Source organism: Scyliorhinus canicula, chromosome 18 (genome assembly GCF_902713615.1).
Source record: "Scyliorhinus canicula chromosome 18, sScyCan1.1, whole genome shotgun sequence".
NCBI classification, from domain to species: Eukaryota; Metazoa; Chordata; class Chondrichthyes; order Carcharhiniformes; family Scyliorhinidae; genus Scyliorhinus; species Scyliorhinus canicula.
Genome location: NC_052163.1, coordinates 127893153 through 127919611, shown reverse-complemented (window position 1 = coordinate 127919611; position 26459 = coordinate 127893153).

Genomic DNA, 26459 nt, shown 5'->3' with positions numbered 1-26459 from the left:
TTAGAGCCACAATTTATTACAGTGAGATTTTCCAACACCATGGACATCAGAATCAAGCCTGATCGCCTGCAGCTGGATCCGCAGTCGCCACATGCCAGGAAAGACTTTAACCACTGGCTGGCTGTTTTCGAGGCCTACATCTCCTCATCGGACCCTGAACCATCGGAGGCTCAGAAGGTACAACTCCTTTACTCAAGACTGAGCCCCAGCGTGTTCCCGCTGATTCAGGACGTGCCTAATTACGCCCGGGCCATGGAACTGCTCAAAGAGAATTACGCTCAATCGTCGAACACTCTGTTTGCGAGACATGAACTCTTCACTCGCGTTCAACAACCGGGTGAGTCGATTGAGGACTTCTGGCAGGCCCTTCTCCCCCTAGTACGGGACTGCGAGTGCCAGGCCGTCACGGCCACGGAACAGTCGAATCTACTCATACGGGATGCATTTGTAACGGGTATTGCATCGGACCCCATCCGGCAACGACTGCTGGAAGGGGCCACTCTCGATCTTGCGGCAACAAAGACCTTAGCGCTCTCAATGACGGCCGCTTCCCGTAATGTGCAATCCTCACCGCGCGGCCCACCCATCCTACCCCTCGTGGACCCCGCAACCGACCCCCCTGAATGGGGCTGTTCCCGCGCAGTATGCCTGCGCTGCTCGCCGCACCTCGCACCCTGGGGGTCAGCAGAAGCACCCCCGCCAGCGCTGCCTGGCCCGCGCCGCGACCTGCAAGTCTTGTGGCAAGAAAGGCCACTACGCAGCGGTGTGTCAGTCCCGCGCAGTTGCCGGGATCGGGCCCGGGGTTACCTGCCCGTGTGAGGTGGCATGCATGGTGAAGGGGCTCAATGACCCCCTTATAGGTGAGTTGGGCTATTGAAGGGGTCCAGGGGTTGGGTCAGGGGGAATCGAGAGATTGTGACGATCCCTTCCTGCATGGAGAAGCTCCACTCGCCGGAGATAGATAGCAGGGTCATTCCTCCACTAGCTAATCCCGCCAAGAACAGACTCTATTTTTTTCCCACTTAGATCGCGCATGTGGGCGGGATTCTCCCGTGGGATGGCCCGACACCGGCGCCAAGAACGGCGCAAACCACTCGGGCGTCGGACCAACCGGGAGTTGCGAAATCCTCCGCACTTCCGGGGGCTAGGCCGGCACCGGAGGGGTTGGCGCTGTGCCAACCAGTGCCGAAGGGCCAGTGCGAGTTAGTACATGCGCAGACTGGCCGGCGTGTTTTCTGTGCATGCGCAAGGGGGTTCTTTTCCCCGCCGGCCATGGCAGAGCTCTACAGAGGCCGGGGCGGAAGGGAATACCGCCAGGGCACAGGCCCGCCCGCAGATCGGTGGGCCCCGATCGCGGGCCAGGCCACCGTGGGCCCCCGTCCCGGGACCGGATCACCCTGTTCCCCCTCCCAAGGACTAACCTAGCCAGACACCAAGCCAGGTCCCGCCATGATGGACCATGTCCATTTCACTCCAGCGGGACTGGCCAAAAAATGACAGCCGCTTGGCCCATTGTGGCCCGGAGAATTGCCGGGGGGGGTGGGGGGTTGGGGTGGGGGGGGTGGTGCTGCTGCCAACGGCCCCTGACCGGTGCGGCGTGATCCCCACTCCCGGCCGAAAACCGGCGCCGGTGAATACGGCAGCCGGCGTCAGAGTGGAGCTCACGCCGCCTCCCGGAGTTTCTCCGACCCGGCGGGGAGTCTTGACCGACAGAAGGTCTTGTCCGATCGAATCCCTGTCCCCCATGGTGAATAAGAATTCCAATCAAGTCGGCCATTTACATCAGCTAGTTCCACATCTATTTACTGCTGACTGTTCTCTGTTTGGGTTGGCGCTAGGAGGTGGTTGGTTCACCCTGAAATAAAAGAGGTATAATTTGCACTGTTTAATTGTGATTTGGAGTTTGAACATCAAATACTCAGCAGACAATGAGTTAATTTAAATTTAGATATTTAGGTACTGTTTACATCAAACAACCTCTTTCAGAGTATGTGTTTAGATTACTGGACCTTACCATTTACGCAGTCAAAAGAGACACTCAGAAAATACAGACTGTAGCATGGCCAAATTGCATCAACGTTGACATTTTCTCTTACCACACAGGTTTTATTTTGGTAAAGCAATGGGACAAAATGACAGGTTGGATAATCAAAAGCGAGGCCATTTTTAAATATCTGTTTTCACAGGCCTCAATTCGGGTTGATTATTCTCTTCTGTGAGGAGTTGGTACAATTAAAAAGCGAACCCAAAATATCGCAGGGCAAATTCAGGACTGTGTTTATTATCACAACATGGCTGAATATGGCCAGTGCGCCAGAAATATGGTGACAGTTAAATCTTGTTTAATGTACAAACTGTTTTCTGTTCAAAGCTTCTTCCTTTCAGTCCCCCCACAAGCCTCCATGTCTCTTCATTCTGGTTTTCTTGAGAATTCTTACAAGGTATCAATGCAACCTAGGTTCAAATTGCTCCCACGTGTTAGAGAGGGTTTGTGGAAAACAAATCCTCCACATTGAAGCCACAGAGGCAAAATATGCACAGCACATATTTTGGTGAAAGGCAAATGTCTGAAAAGTGAAGAGGTTTTGACTATAATTTTAATTTTTTTTAACAGGTTACAAAGTTATGTCCTTCTCTGCCAGTTTTCAAGCTCGAGAGTCTGAATGGTCGACTCCTGTTCCTATGTTCCTCTGTACAAGACCGTGACTGATTCCCGTTCACTTGAAGGTACTGACTCTTCCTTGAGGTGCAGTTACTCAAGTTCAGGCAGCAATATCACCTTTGCTGCAATTATTTTTCTGTGAATTTAGCAGTGAGCATTTTATGGCTATTTGACTGTGGGTGCCATCACAGCCAAGGCCAATTCTGTCATCCAAACATGCACAATTTTCAAAAGAGGGTATTAGACAGTAATGATGAACTGATACGCTTGACTCAGTAAGCAAAGTGGCCAGTGAATGCAGAGTTGTTGCTATCCTAGCCAATGTCATCGCACTCAGCACTGATGGGAATAAAGCCTGGGACCTCCTGTCCTTATGACCCAGCACCCGCCCCCCCCCCCCCCCCCCCCCCCCCCCCGAAAATACTTTGGCGATTATGTTGTTGGGGGTGGCTGCTGTGCAGACAACTCAAAGTGAACACACATATATATCCCCAATGTAACCTGATCTATTATGGGAAGCCCTTTGGTACTACAGCAGCCGTTTGGGTATCACAGTGCCATGGGTCTGATCAAATATGGGAGCCTGTGCAGTTGAGCCTGACCTGGCCTCCTGACACCAATGTCTGTGCTTTATCCCGTCTGGTCAGCGGAGAGAGATCAGAATCCTGTCTGTAGGATGACGGTTCAGTGCCACCCAGCGCCATTACAAAAAGGCTACAGAAGATATTTATGGTCTTTGCCTGCAGAACATTGCAAACATGATAAACTGCATCCTCTACCTCCTGTGAGCTATGGTTCTGCCTTGTAACCACAGATGGAATTCATCCATGATGTTGTCAGTTACGAATGATCTAGTGACTTGAAGATTATAATCAGATTTATCCAATAAGATGTTGGGGAGGCTGGATCAGTCCTTAACTTTGCAGTAAGTACAATGTGCATCCGACAGTTAATGGTTAAAACATATTTTAACCTTTACTTTTGATGGGTTCCTGTGCATGTTGTGGGAAGAGTGAATGCAAGCAAAACAATAGTAACTTACGGAACTAGAGTTACGTGGGACTGTTCCCCCTCTGTCACTGCAACCTCAGTGCGATGGAAACTTTGCTTGTGTGTAAGCCTGGCAACACCTGCGGAGCAGAGCAGGATCTCCCCTCGGAGAAAGTCCCAGCCATGGCGTCATTTACCCCAAATTCAGAAGACAGAGTGTGGATGGCAGACATCGTGAGGGTGAACACAATTTATATTAAAATTCATCGGATACTGTGATCTAGAACATTTAACATCACCATGTAGTAGAAACAGAGTAAAGGAGATGGCAGTGAATCAGTACGAGCCCTCGATGCTGAGGATAGTGATACATTTGAAGTATGTGAGAGGAAGGGAAGGCTGGGGGACTAGCGTGGACCACCCGATTTCCCAGGAGAGTTTTTCATCCTTAATCATGCCCAGAAATAAAACTTCCTTTTCTTATCCCAGAGACAGATTAGGTTAGCTTGCTGAATGTTACCAATTGCCAATTGGTTGTCAGTTGCAGGCAGTGCGTGCACAGTGCATGCATTCCAGCGATTCCTCCTGTTAAAAGGGCCTCTGTTCAGGTCCATTCTATTGTACAAAACTCTGTTAAATACAGGCCACTGAAGATATTTATGTCGAAGCCTGCTAAACATTGCAAGCGTGATAAATGGTGTGCTCTCGCTCCCTGTGAGCTATGATGTTAAGCTGCCTTGTGACACCAACTGAAATTCATTCATGATATTGTCAGTCATGAGTTATCAGGCGAGTTCCACATGGAAATTAAAATCATATTTCATATTGAACCATTGGTTATTTCTTATTCAATGTACAAGTTTATTGGGAGAAGCTCCCAATGTTAAAAATAAATAAGCCAGTGCAGCAGGAGTTAAAACAAGTTGACTCAATATGACAATTATCGCTTAGGAATAATTGACAACGAACAAGTGTTTGATAAATTAATACTACAGCCCTCTATCTCATTCCAATGTGCAAGTTAATGCCTGTATTAAAACAGCTCAGGGACGTCACACAACTGCATAAAACACCACTCCACTAATTTTTTTTTTGATTTGATTTGATTTATTATTGTCACATGTATTAGGATACAGTGAAAAGTATTGTTTCTTGCATGCTGTACAAACAATGCATACCGTACATAGGGAAGGAAGGAGAGACTGCAGAATATAATGTTACAGTTCTCGCAAGGTGTAGAGAAAAGATCAACTTTTCTAATATCAGACACAATCATTTCTAAACTTCTTGTATTGATAATTATTATTTCATGGCTGTTTTTATTCACTGGGCCCATTAACACCCAGAGCTCGGCCTTTGCCATCAGCACCTGAACGTTCAGCCAAAAGCTCCCCAGTGAACTCAGATTTGCCTGTTCCAATGTCTGTGTCACCTCACAGCTGTTTAAAGGATATTAGTGCTCACACACATTTGCATGAGGTATTTAATCTGTGAACATTGACTTTACCAGACTGCCACCCCTCAGTGAGGCTGAGCACTCTGCAGGAAATGGGCATGCTGTAGTCAAGGGTCCGTAGTCACAGAGCTCAGATTGGAAGACACGGAGCCCCGGGCCAGGAGGGCAAACATTATGGATGGGATTCTCCATCCAACGCCACCGGAAGCGCGATCGGGCAGAGAATGACGCATCAGTGAAAATTCAAGGTTGCCGCTGGACGCCCAATAGAACGCCATGCTCCAGCGCGTTGAGTGTCGGGAATGCGTTCCATTCCACGCGCCGGCGTGGGCACAATAATAATCATTAGCATATCATTAACGGGCCCAACCCGATATTCTCCGGCCTCCAGTGATGCTGCGCATCCGCCAGGCGGGAGTGACCACGGCGTGGTCCACTTGTGGTGTTTAAAATCAGGAAACAGGTGTCATAGATCATAGATCATAGAATTTACAGTGCAGAAGGAGGCCATTCGGCCCATTGAGTCTGCACCGGCTCTTGGAAAGAGCACCCTACCCAAGGTCAACACCTCCACCCTATCCCCATAACCCAGTAACCCCACCCAACACTAAGGGCAATTTTGAACACCAAGGGCAATTTATCATGGCCAATTCACCCTAACCTGCACATCTTTGGACTGTGGGAGGAAAACGGAGCACCCGGAGGAAACCCACGCACACACGGGGAAGATGTGCAGACTCCGCACAGACAGTGACCCAAGCCGGGATCGAACCTGGGACCCTGGAGCTGTGAAGCGATTGTGCTAACCACAATGCTACCATGCTGCCCACGTCGTGGCTGATGAGGGCGAGAGAGGAGGTAAGGCAAGTTTCCAAAGGCGTAACTGTGGGAAGCCAGTCATGCTGCCGGCAAGGGTGAGGGAGGGGGGGGTGGGCATCTGCCAGGTCTGGGGGGAGTAGCAGGGGGTGTCCAGGGGATTGGCCATGGGTTTGTGGTGTTCCCCCGGGATTGGGGTGTCCAGCTGTGCACCCCACTGACTTTCCACTGTGGTCCGCAGATGTGTGGAGCACCCCCGATGTATAGGTGCCCCTCCCCCACCAGGATCGGAGAATCCCGCCACAGGTCTCCCCTTCAAACTTCAGAAACCTCTCAAGTTCACTGTATTTCCCCCTTATACACAAGGCCATGATATTGTGAATCCACTGGATGGTAAGGAATGACTAACCGTTCAGGTTATTCGTTCTTCACAGCTCGAGAATGCAAAATGTCGGTTCAGTGATTCTGTCACAACTTTCCTCAGAATCTGCAACACAGGTAAAGTCCTTTGGGTAAATTACTGCTTCATTAAGAAATGAAAGTCGGAGGAGGTCATTTAGCTCATCGAACCAACTTCACTATTCAGTCAGATCGTGACTGAACCGATTCTGGCCTCAACGCCACGTTCCTCCCTGTTCCCCATCAATTTGTGAACCAAAAACATGTCAGCCTTGAATATATTCAATGACACAACCTCCACTCTTTCTTTCTAGAAAATTCCAAAGGTTTGCGACTCTCTGAGGGAAGAACTTATGAATAATGAGCAGGAGTAGGCCATTCAGCCCCTCAAGCCTGCTCCGCCATTTAATTTTCTCATGGCAGATCTGATGGTAACCTCAAACATGCCTCCCGTCTCCACTGATTACCCAGCTCCCTCTTGCTGGCCAACAATCCATTCTACCTCCGCCTTAAAAATGGGCGGATTCTCCGGTCTCCCAGCTGCGTGTTTCTCGGTAGTGTGCCGTGCGCTGCCGGTGGGATTCTATCTTCCCGCCGCTTGTCAATGGGGTTTCCCATTGAAACCAGTAATGCCGCCTAGAACCCCACGAGAGAGATGTGGCCATGTGGCCTCACTTAACTTTACCCTTCGTGGAGTCTGTCAACAATAGAGATATCAAGGACACATCTCCCACATCTTCCTTTCTCCACGGCATCATCGCTCTGATACTGACTCCCACCAGCTTCAAGAGGGTCCTGGGCCTCCGGATCATCATTCTCCGATGAGTTCTCATCCTGCTCCAGTTCACCCTCTGGAAAGGGATCACCTCTTTGCTTTGCCAGATTGTGAAGGGTGTAACACACTGCAATGATGCGGGAAACCCTATTGGGTGTATTGCAGTGAGCCACCTGAGTGGTCCAGGCATCTGAAGCTCACCTTCGGAAGGTCTATGGTCTGCCCTGTAAGGGAGTGTGTGGAGCTGTTAACAGCGTTGACAGGGAGTGGGAGTGACTCTGAGGGCAACGCACTCGTGCCATCAGCCAACATTCCAGCCAGGACCCCTTATCCCCAAGAAACAATCCCTACAGGCGTTCTGGCCACTCGGAAATCCCAGGCACCTGGGAGCGACTGATGGTGTAGGTAGGAGTCATGGCAACATCCAGAATACTGTGCGCACACATGCAGTCTGTGCCTGTGATGGTAAACACACCAGTTGTACATAGATAAACGGGAGCTCAGGCAGGTTATAAACATTAGCGGCTGCTGCCATGGAGCCAGGTGAGGTGCAGTCTATTGCACCCCGCACTCCTGGGAACCCTGAGATAACTGTGAAGCTGGTGAATCTTTGAGCCTGGCTATCCTCATCCAGAGAAACCTGGCATAATGATGGGCTTTCCTGCAAAGGGCATCGGTCACCTTTATGTACAGTGATGTGGAGATGCCGGCGTTAGACTGGGGTGAGCACAGTAAGAAGTCTTACAACACCAGGTTAAAGTCCAACCGGTTTGATTCAAACACGAGCTTTCGGAGCGCAGCTCCTTCCTCAGGTGAATGGCGAGGTATCGCCATTCACCTGAGGAAGGAGCTGCGCTCCGAAAGCTCGTGTTTGAATCAAACCTGTTGGACTTTAACCTGGTGTTGTAAGATTTATTTATGTACAGTGGCATTGATAAGGTGCCAGGCTGGCACACCGAGGGCACCAGCAGTACCAGGATACCATCCTACCCAAAGGGCATGCAGCTCTGCCTCTGATCCCCTGGGGGACCCCCACAAGTGCCATTCTGTCTGGTGCCTGTTGGTAGGAACCAGTGCTGAACAGCGCTAGCCCGAGGTCTCTGAGGCAAAGGGGTTGAATCTCAAAGCCTCGGGAATCTCCACATTAGAGTGAGGCTAACTGACTGGCTGTAATATGTAGATTTGCTAAAAAGCGATCCCACCCGATGTGTTGAGGACTGAGAGATTCCGCAGAGGTCCCCTGTTAATCCCCTGCACTGTCTCTTCTCTCTGACTTATGACTATGAGGTCTGCATAGCCCTGAACTGCCTGTAATGTGTGACTCCTTACCACATTGCCACAGGAATATCTGTACTCTGTGACTCCTGACCACAGGCCCCAGACCAAGGACTTGGACCTTCACAGAGTTCCCCATTGCCATGAAGACTAAGGGCTCCAGCGTCCCCTCCCAAACCACCGCTCCCTCATCTTCTGAGTCTCCGTGAGTCCCGTCCCTCATGTGCCCCAGTAACAACCCCCACCTCCTATTCCGGAATCTGTGCTTATCGCCTTCCAGTCAAAAATGCTGTACCCTTTTGACCCCCCCCCCTTTCTTTGTCAGCGTTTCACCCTTGTTGGGCTCCAACTTCCCACCTCTCAGCCTTCCATTGTTCCTTGCACTCGCCTCAAAGTCATGGACAAACTTGTGCATGTCAGTGCTTCTCAAACAGGTTTGCAGCCGACATGATTTCCTGGTGGCGTGATGCAAGATTGGAAGGCGTGAAGATATTCCAGTGAGCAGCTGTTTGAATGAGCATTCATGGGATGTTAATGAACACCAATGATGTTCACGCCACCGAGCAGCAGGGTAACTGGCCAGCCTTTAACCCGTCACTGGGAGAATTGCAAACTGCTTTTATGCCGGCAGGGCTTTTTGCCTGCCGCTAAATTCTGCGCTCCTGCCCACCATGGGGCCCGCCAGAGGCAGGATGGGAGAATTCCTCCCGAACTGTCAAGTTTTACATTTGAAGATTGGTCCAGTGAATTGGCTAGCTGCAGTGAAACTGCAAACCAACTCCTTCAGGGCAGAAGGCATAACTAATTCTGAAAAGAATTGAATCAAATTCTAAAATAGAATGAACTATCCGAACAATCAAACCAGAATTCCCTGTAATTTTTAACTTAGTCACTTGTTAAAAAGCAAAAACCTGTCTTGAAGGCACTATCCCTTTGTGGTGAGATAACCACTGTAGTTAGGTGAGTCATGTGTACTGCAGTAGGGGGATGTATGCCTGTACCTGTAATACAGGTTCCTCCGGTCAGCCCCTGCCGGCTAGCTCCGCCCACAGGGAGCTTATGTATAAATATGTACGAGAGCTGCTCAGTCCCTCAGTCTACAGTTGCGGATGGAGGGACAACATCGTACAGGAATAAAGCCTCTATTGTACCTGTCTCTCGGCTTTATGTATAATTGTTAGCGCCACAATTTATTCCTGTACGATTTCCCAGTCACCATGGACATCAGAGTCAAGCCTGACCGTCTGCAGCTGGATCCACACTCGCCTCACGCCAGAAAAGACTTTGATCACTGGCTGGCAGTCTTCGAGGCCTACATCTCTTCAGCACACCCTCCCCCGACGGAGGGTCAGAAAAAGCAACTCCTGTACTCCAGACTGAGCTCCAGCGTCTTTCCGCTCATTCGAGATGCGACCGACTACACCGCTGCTATCGAACTGCTCAAGGAGAATTATGCACCATCGACGAACACCCTGTTTGCGAGGCATCAACTTGCTACTCGCAGCCAGCAGCCGGGTGAGTCGATTGAGGACTTCTGGAGGGCCCTTATACCTCTGGTACGAGACTGCGACTGCCGGGCCCTCACAGCCACGGAGCACTCTAATCTAATCATGCGCGATGCCTTTGTCACAGGCATTGCATCGGACCCCATCCGGCAACGACTGCTGGAAGGGGTCGCTCCCGACCTCGCGGCCGTAAAGGCCCTGGCACTCTCCATGACGGCCGCCTCCCGTAGTGCGCAAACCTACTCCGCCAGCCACTCGGCCCACCCGTCCTACCCCTCGTGGACCCCACAAACGGCCCCCCAGGCCCATCCGTCCTACCCCGCGTGGAACCCGCAAACGGCCCCCCCAGCAGCCGCCCCCGCGCACCATGCCTGCGCTGCCCGCCGCACCGCACCCCCTGGGGGTCCCCACTGTTACTTCTGCGGTCAGCAGAAGCACCCTCGCCAACGCTGCCCGGCCCGCACAGCGACCTGCAAAGCTTGTGGCAAGAAAGGCCACTTTGCAGCGGTGTGTCAGTCCCGGACGGTCGCCGCTATCGCGCCGCAGGTCCCCTCGCCTCAGCCGCTCCCCCAATGGGCCCCGCCGTCCGCTTCTCCCGACCCCACGTGCGATCAGTGGGCGCCGCCATCTTTTGCCGCCCCCGCCACGTGCGCCCCATGGGCGCCGCCATCTTCATCTACCACAGCCATGTGCGTTCCATGGGCGCCGCCATTTTGTTCCGACCCCATGACGGGCGCTCCATGGACGCCGCCATTTTACCCACAGGTGCTGCGGATGCCGACATCTAGACTCCAGGGGCCGCCATCACGGGACACGGGTCGCTACCGCTCCTCGTCGGACTCATCGGACTCAATCGCCGACCAACCACTGCTCGCCTCCGTTACGCTCGACCAGTCCCGTCCTCGCAACCTGGCACCCTCTTCCACATCGGTGCTGGTCAACGGCCATGTGACCTCCTGCCTCATAGACTCCGGGAGCACCGAGAGCTTCGTCCACCCAGACACGGTAAGGCGCTACTCCCTTGCGGTCCATCCCGCTGACCGGCAGATCTCCCTTGCCTCCGGTTCCCACTCTGTCCCTATCCGGGGTTTCTGCCTGGTTAAACTCACTGTACAGGGCGTGGATTTCGACCGTTTCCGCCTGTACATTCTCCCCGACCTCTGCACTTCCCTCTTACTAGGCCTGGATTTCCAGTGCAATCTCCAGAGCCTCACCCTCAAATTCGGCGGACCCCTACCTCCCCTCACCGTTTGCGGCCTCGCGACCCTCAAGGTCGAGCCTCCCTCCCTCTTTGCCAATCTGACTGAGGATTGCAAGCCCGTCGCCACCAGGAGCAGACGGTACAGCACCCAGGACAAGGCCTTCATCAGGTCCGAAGTCCAGCGGCTGCTTCGGGAGGGTATCATCGAGGCCAGCAACAGCCCTTGGAGAGCCCAGGTGGTAGTGGTTAAGACTGGGGAGAAGCACAGGATGGTCGTGGACTACAGCCAGACCATCAACCGGTACACGCAGCTCGACGCGTACCCCCTCCCCCGCATTTCTGAGATGGTCAATCAGATTGCACAGTACCGGGTCTTCTCTACTATTGACCTGAAATCCGCCTACCACCAGCTCCCCATCCGTAAATCGGACCGTCCCTACACTGCCTTTGAGGCGGACGGTCGTCTGTACCAATTTCTGAGGGTTCCCTTCGGCGTCACGAATGGGGTCTCGGTCTTTCAGCGGGAAATGGATCGAATGGTTGACCGGTACGGGCTGCAGGCCACCTTCCCGTACCTCGATAATGTCACCATCTGCGGCCATAGCCAGCAGGACCATGATGCCAACCTTCATAAATTCCTCCACACCGCGTCTCTCCTGAATCTCACGTACAACAAGGAGAAATGCGTGTTCCGCACAGACCGCTTAGCCATCCTTGGCTACGTAGTCCAAAACGGACTACTGGGGCCCGATCCCGACCGCATGCGCCCCCTCATGGAGCTTCCGCTCCCCCACTGCCCCAAGGCCCTCAAACGCTGCCTTGGGTTTTTCTCTTATTACGCCCAGTGGGTCCCGCAATACGCAGACAAGGCCCGGCCACTTATCCAGTCCACACATTTTCCCCTCTCGGCCGAGGCACAACAGGCCTTCGCCTGCATCCGATCTGACATAGCCAAGGCGGGGATGCACGCCGTAGACGAGACTCTGCCATTCCAAGTAGAGAGCGACGCTTCAGATGTCGCTCTTGCCGCCACACTAAATCAGGCCGGCAGACCCGTGGCATTCTTTTCACGCACCCTCCACGCCTCTGAAATTCGGCATTCCTCTGTCGAAAAGGAGGCCCAGGCAATCGTTGAAGCAGTGCGGCACTGGAGGCATTACCTGGCCGGCAGGAGATTCACTCTCCTCACTGACCAACGGTCGGTAGCCTTCATGTTCAACAACACGCAGCGGGGCAAGATCAAGAACGACAAAATCTTGCGGTGGAGAATCGAGCTCTCCACCTTTAACTACGAGATCTTGTATCGCCCCGGCAAGCTCAACGAGCCCCCAGACGCCCTCTCCCGAGGTACATGTGCCAGCGCACAAGTGAACCAGCTCCGTGCCTTGCACAACAGCCTTTGCCACCCGGGGGTCACTCGCTTGTACCATCTGATCAAAGCCCGCAATCTGCCCTACTCCGTCGAGGAAGTACGGACAGTCACCAGAGACTGCCAGGTCTGTGCGGAGTGCAAGCCGCACTTCTACCGGCCAGATCGCGCGCGCCTGGTGAAAGCATCCCGCCCCTTTGAACGCCTCAGCGTGGATTTCAAAGGGCCCCTTCCCTCCATCGACCGCAACACCTACATCCTTAGTGTGGTCGACGAGTTTTCTAGGTTCCCCTTCGCCATCCCATGCCCGGATATGACGTCTGCCACCGTCATCAAGCCCTGGATTCCATTTTTGCCCTGTTCGGTTTCCCCGACTATATCCACAGTGACCGGGGATCCTCGTTCATGAGCGATGAGCTGCGTCAGTTCCTGCTCAGCAGGGGTATCGCCTCCAGCAGGACGACCAGCTACAACCCCCGGGGAAACGGGCAGGTAGAGAGGGAGAACGGGACGGTATGGAGGGCCGTCCAGCTGGCCCTACGGTCCAGGAACCTCCCAGCCGCTCGCTGGCAGCAGGTCCTCCCTGATGCGCTCCATTCCATTCGGTCGCTACTGTGCACCGCAACTAACAGTACACCCCATGAACGTGTTTTTGCCTTCCCCAGGAAGTCCACATCCGGAGTGTCGCTCCCGACCTGGCTCACGACTCCGGGCCCAGTCCTTCTCCGTAGGCATGTCCGGCACCACATGTCACCCCCGCCGGACTCATTTTTTACAGGGGGTGAATGTGGTGAGATAACCACTGTAGTTAGGTGAGTCATGTGTACTGCAGTAGGGGGATGTATGCCTGTACCTGTAATACAGGTTCCTCCGGTCAGCCCCTGCCGGCTAGCTCCGCCCACAGGGAGCTTATGTATAAATATGTACGAGAGCTGCTCAGTCCCTCAGTCTACAGTTGCGGATGGAGGGACAACATCGTACAGGAATAAAGCCTCTATTGTACCTGTCTCTCGGCTTTATGTATAATTGTTAGCGCCACACCCTTCAAATTCGAATGAGTGTTATTAATAAGGTCAGCACGGTGGCACAGTGGTTAGCACTGCTACCTCACAGCTCCAGGGACCAGGGTTCAATTCCGGTCATGGGTGACTGTGTGGAGTTTGCACGTTTTCCCCGTGTTTGTGTGAGTTTCCTCTGGGTGCTCCGGTTTCCACCCACAGTCCAAAGATGTGCAGGCTAGGTGGAGTGGCCATGATTAATTGCCCCTTAGTGTCCAAAGATGTGCCGGGTAGGTTACAGGGATAGGATGGAGTGGACGGGGGAGTGGACCTGGTTGGAGTGCTCTTTCGGAGGGTCGGTGCAGACTCGATGGGCTGAATGGCCTCCGTCTGCACTGTAGAGATTCTATGACTCTAATCATGGCAATGTTTTTTTAAATAAATTTAGAGTACCCAATTATTTTTTCCAATTAAGGGGCAATTTAGCATGGCCAATCCACCTCCCCTGCACATCTTTGGGTTGTGGGGGTGAAACCAACGCAAACACGGGGAGAATGTGCAAACTCCACACGGACAGTGACCCAGGGCCGGGATTTGAACCCGGGTCCTCAGCGCCGTAGGCAGCAATGCTAACCACTGTGCCACATCATGGCAATGTTGAATGTATTTGTTTTGTGCTACAGTTTGTGGCGTGGTCACATGATCACCTCTGTGCAACGTGTACTGCCCAGTGTTTGTACTGTCGTCATCAACTTGTGGAATAGACCCGGGGAATGTAAAAACCCTGGAATCATTTAACAAACTAGGCTGCTGTAGTGAGGCAATTGGCAGATTCTATCTGGAAGCTTTAAGTGGGGTGAGGCCTGTATACTTCCCGATCCATATCTATCCTGTGGATCCTGTGATTAACTGGTTACAGAGCCAAAAGGAGGTATTTTTGTATTGGCTACAGTCTTAAACCCAATACATTGTGAATCACAGGAACAATAGTGCGAAATGGGACAGGAACTTTACAATTGGTTACAGCAGGCAATTATCAATGACAGGTAAGAAATTGTTAACCTTCCCACCTGAAGCTGAAGATTCAGCTCAGTATTGAAGAATTTCAATCCGGGGTGGGATTCAGAGACAGCATTAGCCCGGGGAAGCTTTGAGTAATCATAAACATATCGTGCCAGTGAACTAGATAATAAGATAAACTTATGTTGGAAAAACCATCTATCTTTCAAATCTATGAGCTCGATTCAACCAAAAAAAAATAATCTCTGTCCGGTTTCCGGCGAGTTTCTTGCTGCCTGCAGCACCGGGAAGGACCCCGTTATTCAACGACACTGTGCCTTTTTTTTTGGGCCTTGATGAGAAATTCCCCGTCAAGGCCGCACTTCAGTCATTTCCTGCACTGACGAGGTCAGCTCGCCAATTTTAAAGGCAGCCCTGATCTGTCGACCCCCCTCAGCAATCCCACGCTGCCTGCGGACCCCCCCCCCCCACTTCACCCAACCTACCTCTTCCAGGGTCCACAAGCCTCCCCTCACCGCACTGCTTATGGGTAAGGCACCCCCGGACCTGACCCCTGGCATGGGCAACCGTCAGACAGTGCCATCCGGGTGCCTGGGTGTGCCAGGGTGGCAGGCTGACCACCCAGGGGTCCCAATGGCCTGGTCTACCCAAGGTGCCGTTCCAACTGGTCCACATTTGAGCACATACCTAATGCCTCGTTTATAGATGCATATCTGGATTTCAGAATTAGATATGCCTCTGCCCTGAAGGAGTTGGTTTGCAGTCTCACTGCAGCCCAGCGAGAATGTGATCCAGATCGCAACGTCTCGCGAGATTCCGTTGAGTATTCCGAGACATTTTGAGCATCGCGAATTTTGGAAAATGCCTCATCCGGGATTTAATGGCCTCATCCTGACACCAACCCGGGAGTGACAAGGCCATTGATTAGCACCTTCATTAAAACGCTGGGAAGACATTGCATTACCCAGAGTCTTGGAGACCGAAATAGAAATAGAAAATCGCTTATTGTCACGAGTAGGCTTCAACGAAGTTACTGTGCCAAGCCCCTAGTCACCACATTCCAGCGCCTGTCCGGGGAGGCTGGTACGGGAATCGAACCGTGCTGCTGGCCTGCTTGGTCTGCTTTAAAAGCCAGCGATTTAGCCCAGTGAGCTAAACCAGCCCCAGCTGGGAAGTTGTTTTAAAGAAGGGTCACAAGTTCACCTGTGGGCTGGGAGCATGCCTACCTTTATCCTAGAAATCACCTGGCCAGCGTGGCACTCGATGGGGAAGAGTCGTTTGTTTGTTTTGAACTGCGATCACTTTAACTGATGGGGGAGAACTGGCGGGGCTACTGATTTACGGAAATCACTTCATAGAGACAAGCTTTAGGTTTTGGACCTGTTGTTTTGGAACTTGCTGGGCTGGATTTACCGAGGTCCCCTCACCACTGGGATACCTAATTAGGCTGCCCTAATTACTCTCTCCCTGCCTTGGCTGAAACTCTGTGTGCTTATCAACCAATAGCCAGTGATCCGTCATCTGAATGTCACTCCTCTGCATTTGGAATGTGGGAAGCTGAGATGAGAAGTGTTCTTCCAGCTCTACGTTCTCCTCCCTGCCCAAGCTCCGCTGGTGACAACCTCCAGACATATGCTTCACACAAGGGAACTTCAGATCGACAACAACAAAACCCTGCAAACTTCATCATTCATGTTGAAAAGCCAATCCTCGAAAGTCCATCTCTGCAGAGATCCTGGGCTGGAATCTCCGTTTCACCAGCAGGGCACCCACGCTAGTGGATTTCCCGACAGCATGGGGGGGGGTGCCCACAATGGGAAACCCCATTGGCCGGCTGGCGGACGGAGGATCCTGCTGCAGATGGGGGAGCGCCGCACCGAAAAACGGGAGAATCCTGCCCAATCTGTTTGTCCTTGGTTTGTGTGTGACCTGGGGGTATTTCAGAAACAGGAGAGGCAGTTCTACTACCAAAGCGCAATTCTGTGCTAACCAGTTCTTACACCTTGATTGAAAAAAAGTTTTAAAATCATTCCGAGTTCATTGAAACAAGTCCGACTAAAGTCTCTTTTATTCTCGGCCCAACAACAGCGAAGGTAATTAAGTGGCCAGCTTCATTTCTGAATTGAACTTTTAAACTAATGGTGTGATCTGTAGATGAGTGGGTCTGGATACTGTGCACTCCTCCCATCCTGGTTGTAACACTTGCGTTACAAAATGATGATCACCATCTTGTGTATCATCCTGGAAATGAGGCTAAGTTGGAAGACTCGCACTGTGAACCGTACGTTATGTTATTTCTTCTGGTTCCCACAAGTTAGGCATGGTCATGCTGGAGATTCATCGTGTCTTTTCTTCCTGCTGCCCATGTGGCTGGCAGATTGATATATATATATATATATATGTGTTTATCATTTATTTATTCCTTTCTGTGAGTTGCTCAGCCAACGTATGCAGCGGAAGGGGCGAGCCCTTAATCCATTTCCTTTCTATAAAAATCAATCCACTTTACAATCCCCAGACAAGGGAAAATCCAGATCCAGGCTGACAAGAAGAGGAATTACACTTAATCTGATGCTTGATCTTAGCCAAAAGGTTCAGCAGATGACAGTGAATGTGGCATCCCAGGAAACAGATTCACATATTCACAGAACACTTAGCTCCTAGTTATTTACGATGAATATAACAGTACGACAATATGACATCTTCCTTGCAAAATTGTCAGGATGGTTGCATATATTCAATCTGAGAAATATTTTGCAATTGCACAGACCTTTCTGGTTCATTGAAGAAGTTATACGACACGATTGAAATAATGAACTTTTCAACCTTATTCACCTCTTCCATTGAGTATTCAATTACATTCTAATTTTGTTCTTTAATTTCTCATCTTTCGGTTTACCTTTTCAAGTGGACACAGAGAGGAATGCTGGATGTCAAACACTTGGTGCAGATTGTACTGTGTTGACCACTGCTGTCGCCCTGTTCAGAACTGAAAGCTGTGGCTCTCCTGCTACTTTGTGGCAGCTTTGAGCTATTGCATGTTCGCCTGTATTCCAGACTGAAGCAAGTAACCAATCACATTGGAAAGCATTTCATTTATTTATTTAAAAAAAAAATTTAGATGACCCAATTATTTTTTCCAATTAAGGGGCAATTTAGCGTGGCCAATCCACCTACCCTGCACATCTTTGGGTTGTGGGGGTGAAACCCACGCAGACACGGGGAGAATGTGCAAACTCCACACGGACAGTGACCCAGAGCTGGGATCGAACCTGGGACCTCAGCGCTGTGAGGCAGGTGTACTAACCACTAGACCACCGTGCTGCCCTTGAGCATTTCATTTATGATGTGATTCACATATAGTGACAGGCATGATGTAATAATTGATTATGGATTCTACAGCATGCACTAAAATAAGATTTATCCAGTCCTAATAAACTATGATGTGGAGATGCCGGCGTTGGACTGGGGTGAGCACAGTAAGAAGTCTTACAACACCAGGTTGAAGTCCAACTTTATCAAAGTTGTATGTATCAAATCACTAGCTTTCAGAGCACTGCTCCTTCCTCAGGTGAATGAAGAGGTAGATTCCAGAAACATATATATAGGGACCTGGGATTCATGTTGCATTACATTCATCCCCCACCATCTGGACTGGGCTTGCAAAATCCTACCAATTGTCCTGGTTTTAGACAATTCACACCTCTTTAACCTGGGATTACCCTTATCTCTGGATCTGTAAAGACTTAATTACCTGCAAATGCTCACATTCAAAGCATTGTCTGGCATCTTTGACTTTGTCTATATATATATATATATATATATATATATATATATATGTTTCTGAAACCGACCTCTTCAAACACCTGAGGAAGGAGCAGTGCTCCGAAAGCTAGTGATTTGAAACAAACCTGTTGGACTTTAACCTGGTGTCGTAAGACTTCTTACTAATAAACTACAGCATGAAATGTAGATGTTGTTGCTTTGATTGAACCATTATCTCATGCCCTGATCAAATGAGGTTATGTCATGAGTTGACCTGTAAACTCAACATTGCAAAGCTAGTGAGTACGTTTGAAGTTCTGTCACTGGGGTGACGTAGGAAACACATTAGCCAGTTTGTGCAGAGCAAGGTTCCACAAACAGTAATGAGACCTATGGGTTGGAAAATACTGTAATGTCACGTCGTGTTGTCCAACAGAAGGTGCACTGAATGGTGATACCAGGTTCCCTGTTGATTTCTCTTTGCTTCACAATAATGGAGTAATTTCAATGTCTGGTTGAAACCAGGCAGTGGGCAGTTAAGATGGAATGGACAGACACATCCATTGGCCTCGTACCCTGATCCAGCCAACTGTAACTTTAGATCTAAGACTTGAGTGTCTAATCCAGGGTGACTTTGAACAAGTGCCTTCACTGTTTACAGTGCCTTCTTTCAGATGAAAAGTTAACCTGCGCGTCCATCAGCTCCATAAGGTGGATGTAAAGGCATTGTCCATCTGGCGCCATCCATAAAAAGCAGCAAAGTCCTTCTTGTGTCTGGTCAACATTTATCTAATACTTACAGTATTTTCCACCCATAGGTCTGATTGCTGTTTGTGGGACCTTGCTCTGCACAAACTGGCTGATGTGTTTCCTACGTCACCCCACAGTGACAGAACTTCAAACGTACTCACTAGCTTTGCAATGTCGAGATCACAAGAGATGATCAAGTCCTTTCTATTTTCAGACCAGGAACAGGAGAGATGCCGCTAATACAACATTTAACGTTCAGTAAATCTGCTGAATGTCAATAATTGTTTCATAGACTTTCCCAGCCTGTTGAACCCAATTAATGCCATTGCCTTGAATTCTGATCTTTAGATACAGCAGCTCCAATCACTTAGCTATCACTTGGCAGCAGCATTGCTTAAATGTGCACGAGGTTCTGGGACATCTGTCCCTCAGCCTGTGGCACACAATGGGCTGGATTCTCCATCCTGCCGGCATCCATTTTCTGGTGTGGCGCATCCCCGCCGGCAGCGAGATCCTCCGCCCTGGCAGCCGGCCAATGGGATTTCCCATTGTGGCCACCCCCACGCTGACGGAGAATCCCATTGCCGGCAAAGCGGAGGATCACACCGACGGAGAAACCCGCTGAATGTCTTTCTGTTCACCCAGAAACCACCCGGATTGTCAACCTAATTGTGGTGTCACTGAGTTACCTGTCCAGTGTGATGTTGAGCGGAATTTTACTTTCTCCCCATGCCTGCGTGGGTTTCCTCCGGGTGCTCCGGTTTCCTCCCACAATCCAAAGATGTGCAGGTTAGGTGGATTGGCCATGCTAAATTGCCCCTTAGTGTCCAGGGCATGGGTGGGGTTGCGGAGATGGGGCAGTGCAGTGGGCTGGGATGGAGTGCTCTTTCAGAGGGTCAGTGCAGACTCAATGGGCCGGATGGCCTCCTTCTGCACTGCAGGAATTCTATGATTCTATCGTTCTAAGAGAAACCAAGGCAATTGGTTTCTTTCTATCTACCCGATCAAATCCTGCTCTCTTTTTATTGATCTCACTTTGATCACCTCTCACACTTAGAGGTGGAAGAAAAATTACCCAATGAGAACTGCTGAACAATCAAATCATCCCCGTCCTTAAGACCTGCCTAACAGTGTCAAACGGAATAACTAAAGTGTTGTTTAACTTTTATTTGCCGAGACTATGAATCATCAAATCTTCGACCCAGATATCAGCCATCGCCTGGTACCCTTGTGGCCAGGGTGGACAATCAATGACAGTTATAGACACATTTAAAGCATCTATCTGAAAAATAACTGTTACTCATATTTGCTGCAAGACACTTAATGCATTAGCCCTTCTATAATATATAAATATAGCGACTACTCCTGTAAATATTCCAATTGGTTTTGTTCATAATATCCTTCCCTTTCTCGTAAAAAGGTACCATCAATTCACAATGAGCTAAGTGAATTGACTTATGAAAGTAAGTAGGTTAATATCTGTGTTAACTTAACAATGAGGAACGTGTTATGTATTCCAATGTTACCAATTTAAATTGAGAATGAAAATGGCTTATTGTCACAAGTAGGCTTCAAATGAAGTTACTGTGAAAAGCCCTTAGTTGCCACACTCCAGAGCTTGTTCAGGAAGGCTGGTACGGGAATTGAACCATGCTGCTGGCCTGCCTGGGTAGCAGCGATTTAGCCCAGTGTGCTAAACCAGCCCTTATGCTACTATTCACTGCAACTTGTAAAACTGAAAATAACTAACAGATGTATGATCAGGGTCCTGCAACACAGGGAGAAGATTGCAGTCCGCCAATACCCAATCCTCTTTATAGCTCGGACAAGGAAATCTGGACAATTTGGCTTCTTTTGAAAGGCAATTTCTTTGATCTTTTGGGTTGGATTTTATTCAAATACACATGACGCTCTTAGCTGTTCAATACCACAGTAGTGATCCATAGAATTCTTATTAACAATGTCATTTCTGGGCAGCACGGTGGCCTAGTGGTTAGCACAACCGCCTCACGGCGCTGAGGTCCCAGGTTCGATCCTGGCTCTGGATCACTGTCCGTGTGGAGTTTGCACATTCTCCCCGTGTCTGCGTGGGTTTCGCCCCCCCACAACCCAAAAATGTGCAGAGTAGGTGGATTGGCCACGCTAAATTGGCCCTTAATTGGAAAAAATAATTGGGTAATCTAAATTTTAAAAAAAAAACAATGTCATTTCTGCGTTGCCTTAAAAATAGAAATTGAAAGCTGGTCAAAACTATCATTGAGTAATGTTCTTTCGTGGACAGGATAAAAAGACCTTGAAAAGTCCTTGTAAATGCCGAAGATTGAAAAGGTTATCATTTTATGCCACTTAATACTACAAGGTTGCCTCATGACACGTCAGGGACAGCACCGGGCATACCTATAAATAAGGGGCGGGATTCTGACGCCGGAATCGGGAAACGCGATTGGGCGGAGAAAAGGTTCTGAGGCCGAAATCGCGGCGTGCGGCAATTTGACGGCAAATTCTCCATCACCTAGATTGCGGCGTCAATACAGTCTGGAACCCGCGTACAGGAAACACTGTTGGCATATCATTAGCAGGCCTGACCCAGTATTCTCCGGGGCCTCCGCGATTCTCCGCCTCCGATGGGACGAATTCCCGATAGACCGGTTCACTTGTGCTTTTAAAGATCGTGAAGCCGGCACCGTGGCTGAGGGAGAGAGAGGGAACAGCGACTGTGGGCTGCTGGGCTGGGTGGGGTGGGGACACTCCCTGTCAGGGTCGGAGGTGGTGATGGGGGAACGGGCCGAGTGGCCAGGGTGACCCCACCCCCACGGGACATTTTCTGGGAAACATTTCATTGAGGCATTTATAATTTTAACATTTTAACATATTAACATTCTAAATAACAGGACGGTTTGACACACGCAAAAAAACCCACAGTAACATGTCCAACTTCCCCCCGCCCTAACTCCTAGCTACCTAGATTCCCTGCCCTTATTCTCCACTTTCATACCTTTCCTTCACATCCTTCATTTCCCTCCCCCCTTCTGCTGACAGTCAGTTTTCCTTAATAAGTCGATGAACGGCTGCCACCTCCAAGAGAACCCCTGTATTAAACCCCTTAAGGCGATCTTAATCTTCTCTAGCCTGAGAAACTTTGCCATGTCAGTGACCCACACCCCCGACTTTGGAGGCTCCGAGTCTCTCCATCCCAGCAAAATCCGTTTCCCGGGCCACCAGGGAGGCAAAGACCAAAACGCCAACCTTTCTCCCCCTCCTGGGCTCCCGGATCTTCCGACACTCCAAATATTGCCACCTCTGAACTCAGAGTCACCGTCCCTTCCAGGACCTCTGACATGACATTGGCGAATCCCTGGCAAAATCAACTCAGCTTCAGAAACGCCCAAAACATATGTACATGATTCGCGGGACTTCTCCCACACCTCCCACCCTGTCCTCCACCTCCTGAAAAATCCTACTTACACAGGCCACAGTCATATGGACCCTGTGGGCCACTTTGAACTGGATCAGACTGAGCCTGGCACACGACAAGGGTGCATTGATTCTTTTTAGGGCCTTTTCCCATATCCCAACTTCCAACTCAACCCTCAACTCGTCTTCCCACTTCCTCTTCACCTCCCCGAGTGGGACCCCTTCCCACTCCATCAATTCCTGATATATTTCCGAGACCCACCCTTCCCCAACCCCAGTTTTGACATCACCTTATCCTGTAGTCCCCTTAGAGGGAGGTGAGGAAAGCTTGAAAACTGCCTCCGTAACTCAAACTCCTCCTCTAGCTTCGCCAAGCTCGGGAAACTCTCCTCAATGAAAAGGTCCCCAAATCTCTTAATCCTACCCACTGCCACCTCCTAAAGCCCCCATCCAGCCTCCTCCGGAGCGAACCGGTGATTGTCACAGATCGGTGACCACACTGACACCACCTCCAGTCCCATGTGCTGCCTCCATTGCCCCCACACTCTCAGGACTGCCACTACCACTGGACTTGTGGAGTAACAAGCCAGCGAGAACCACAGAGGTGCCGTTAACAGAGGATCCAGACTCGTGCCCTTACACGATGCCGCTTCTACCCGCTCCCACACCGACCCCTCCATCACTACCCACCTCCTAACCATGGAAATATTAGCTGCCCGGTAGTAATTAATAAAGTTCGGAAGGGCCAAGCCTCCCTCCCCGCGTCTTTGCTCAAGAAGGACCTTCTTCACCCTCGGGGCTTTCCCAGCCCATATAAAACTCCAGATCGCCGCATTCATTTTCCTAAAAAATGCTTTTGGGATAAAGATTGGGAGACAGTGAAATACAAACAGCAATCTCGGGAGGACTGTCATTTTCACAGTCTATACCCTCCCTGACAGTAACAACGAGAGCACGTCCGACCTGCGGACGTCCCCTTTCATTTGCCCAATCACCCTGCCCAAATTTAGTTAATGAAGCTGACCCTAGTCCCTTGCCACCTGAATCCCCAGATACCTGAAACTCCTTCATACCATTTTGAACGGCATCTCTCTCAGTCTCCTCTCCTGCCCACTTGCCTGGATTGTGAAGACTTTGCTCTTGCTCATGTTTAGTATGTAGCCTGAGAAGTGGCCAAATTCCTCCAGTATTCCATAATTCCTGCAATCCTCCCCAAGGAGGTGCCACATGAGGCCTCATGTGTACCGGCACGCCTGCCAAGTGAGGACCTCTGGACCGGGAATGCCCTCGAAGACTCTGGCTGAGCAGGGAGAGAGTGCAACATATCTGCCAGATGATGGTACACCTGGCACTGCGGAGGTAAGGGGAGGACACCCGCTCCTGGTGGCCGTCAAGGTGATGGCCGCCCTGAACGTTTATACCACAGGGTCCTTCCTGAATCTCAGAGTTCGGTGCACAGGTGCATCCACACCGTCATGGAGGCCCTATATGTCCAGTCTGCTCAATACATCCTTTTCAATGTGGACTGAGGCCACCAGGATGCCCAGGCAGCGGGGTTTGCCACCATTACCGACATGCCCCGGGTCCAGGGGGTGATCGGCGGGATGCATGGCCCCCTACGAACACCTGCAGGTGATAGGTCGTTCGACACAAATCGAAAGGGCTTCCACTTGATTAACGTGCAGCTGATATGTGACCATCAGCTGCACATCAAACACGTCTACGCCCGATACCCAGGTAGTGTGCATGACGCCTTCACCCTGGACATTTTTGAGACGCGCCCCCAGTTGGGGGAGTTGGTTCCTGGGTGACAGGGGTTATCCACTGTGGTTGTGGCTGATGGCGGCTCTCCGGAGGCCACAGGTCGATGCGGAGACCCGCTACAATGATGGTCATGCCGCAATCAAGAGTATTATTGAGCGGTGCTTTTTAAGATGCACTTCAGGTGCCTGCACCGCTCTGGAGGGCCCTGCAGTATGATGTTGGGGGGGGGGGGGCGCTCACAGCGTGGCGGCCTGCTGTGTCCTCCACAACATCGCGCAGCGGGGGGGTGATGTGCTGGAGGAGGAAGATCAACGCCACGCCTCAGCCGACGATGACGATGAGAGGGACGGGACGGGTGGGCAGGACATGGGGCCCAGGCAGGCATGAGAGGCTGCATGACGTGTGCGCGGCTGCGGGGGTTATGGGGGTGGGGGGGTGGGGGGGTGGGGGGGGCGGAAACTGGCCAGGAGCATGAACACCACATCACCCCACCCCGGCCCGGCTACCCCACCGCCTGCACCTCCTCTGTGATTCATTCCTGCAGCACTACGGGGTGGGGGCCCTGGGTTGGCAGTAACAGCGGGTCTGGTCCATGTGATGGAGAATGATGACAACCCGCTCCTGTGTTAAGCTCTGGTGCTCCGCATTGTTTGACAACGTCTGACACCTGCCCACGGTAGCATTCCACCATTCACCTGGGTGACCCCTGCATGCGAGCTGAACTTCACCCCGGCAACCTCCCTTTCCTCCAGGCCGCTGACCACATCCAGGGGCCTCTGCTCTTCCATGGTCAGGGGCCGCAGATCCGGCGGTCTCCTCCAAGTTTCTCCCAGTTCCGGTTGTTATAAGAACATAAGAACATAAGAACTAGGAGCAGGAGTAGGCCATCTGGCCCCTCGAGCCTGCTCCGCCATTCAATGAGATCATGGCTGATATTTCGTGAACTCAGCTCCACTTTCCGGCCCGAACACCATAACCCTTAATCCCTTTATTCTTCAAAAAACTATCTATCTTTACCTTAAAAACATTTAATGAAGGAGCCTCAACTGCTTCACTGGGCAAGGAATTCCATAGGTTCACAACCCTTTGGGTGAAGAAGTTCCTCCTCAACTCAGTCCTAAATCTACTTCCCCTTATTTTGAGGCTATGCCCACTAGTTCTGCTTTTACCCGCCAGTGGAAACAACCTGCCCGCATCTATCCTATCTATTCCCTTCATAATTTTAAATGTTTCTATAAGATCCCCCCTCATCCTTCTAAATTCCAACGAGTACAGTCCCAGTCTACTCAACCTCTCCTCATAATCCAACCCCTTCAGCTCTGGGATTAACCTAGTGAATCTCCTCTGCACACCCTCCAGCGCCAGTACGTCCTTTCTCAAGTAAGGAGACCAAAGCTGAACACAATACTCCAGGTGTGGCCCCACTAACACCTTATACAATTGCAGCATAACCTCCCTAGTCTTAAACTCCATCCCTCTAGCAATGAAGGACAAAATTCCATTTATGAGGGGCCTTCACCTGTAAAGGGGGGGAGCCTCTTCTCTCCAACATCCAGGAAATTCTCCAGCTGAGGGTCAGTGAATCTTGGTTTTGCTCTCCTCACTGCCATCTTGTTGGCTGGGGTGGGGAGTGAAGTATGTCAGCCTCCTGAGGGTGAATCGCAAAACCAGTGAATTGGAAGCAATTGTGTTCCACACAGCGCCGGTGATAGCCCCTTATCGGTATCTGAATCAATCCAGGTGTGGTGCCAGTTTTGATGTTGTGGAATTCCACAAATCCTGCGCCAGCGACGACCTGGTGAAGCAACACACAGGACTATTGTGAGCCAAACAGCATAAGCAGCAAGTGATAGACAAAGCTCAGCGATCCCACAACCTACAGATCAGATCAAAGCTCTGCAGTCCTGCCACAGCCAGTTGTGCTGGGCAATTAAACAACTCACTGGAGGAGTAGGTTCCACATACATGCCCAGCCACAATGATGGAGGAGCCCAGCACATCAGCGTGAAAGGTAAAACTGAAGCATTCACAATAATCTTCAGCTGGAAGTGCCGAGTGGATGATCCATCTCGGTCTCCTCCAGAGGTCCCCAGCATCACAGATGTCGGTGTTCAGACAATTCGATTCACTCCATGTGATATCAAGAAATGACTGAAGGCACTGGATACGACCAAGGTTATGGACCCTGACAATATTCCGGCAATAGTACTGAAGGCTTGTGCTCCAGAACTTGCCGCCCCCCCCCCCCCCCCCCTAGCCAGCTGTTCCAGTCAGCTACAACACTGGCATCTACCCGGCAA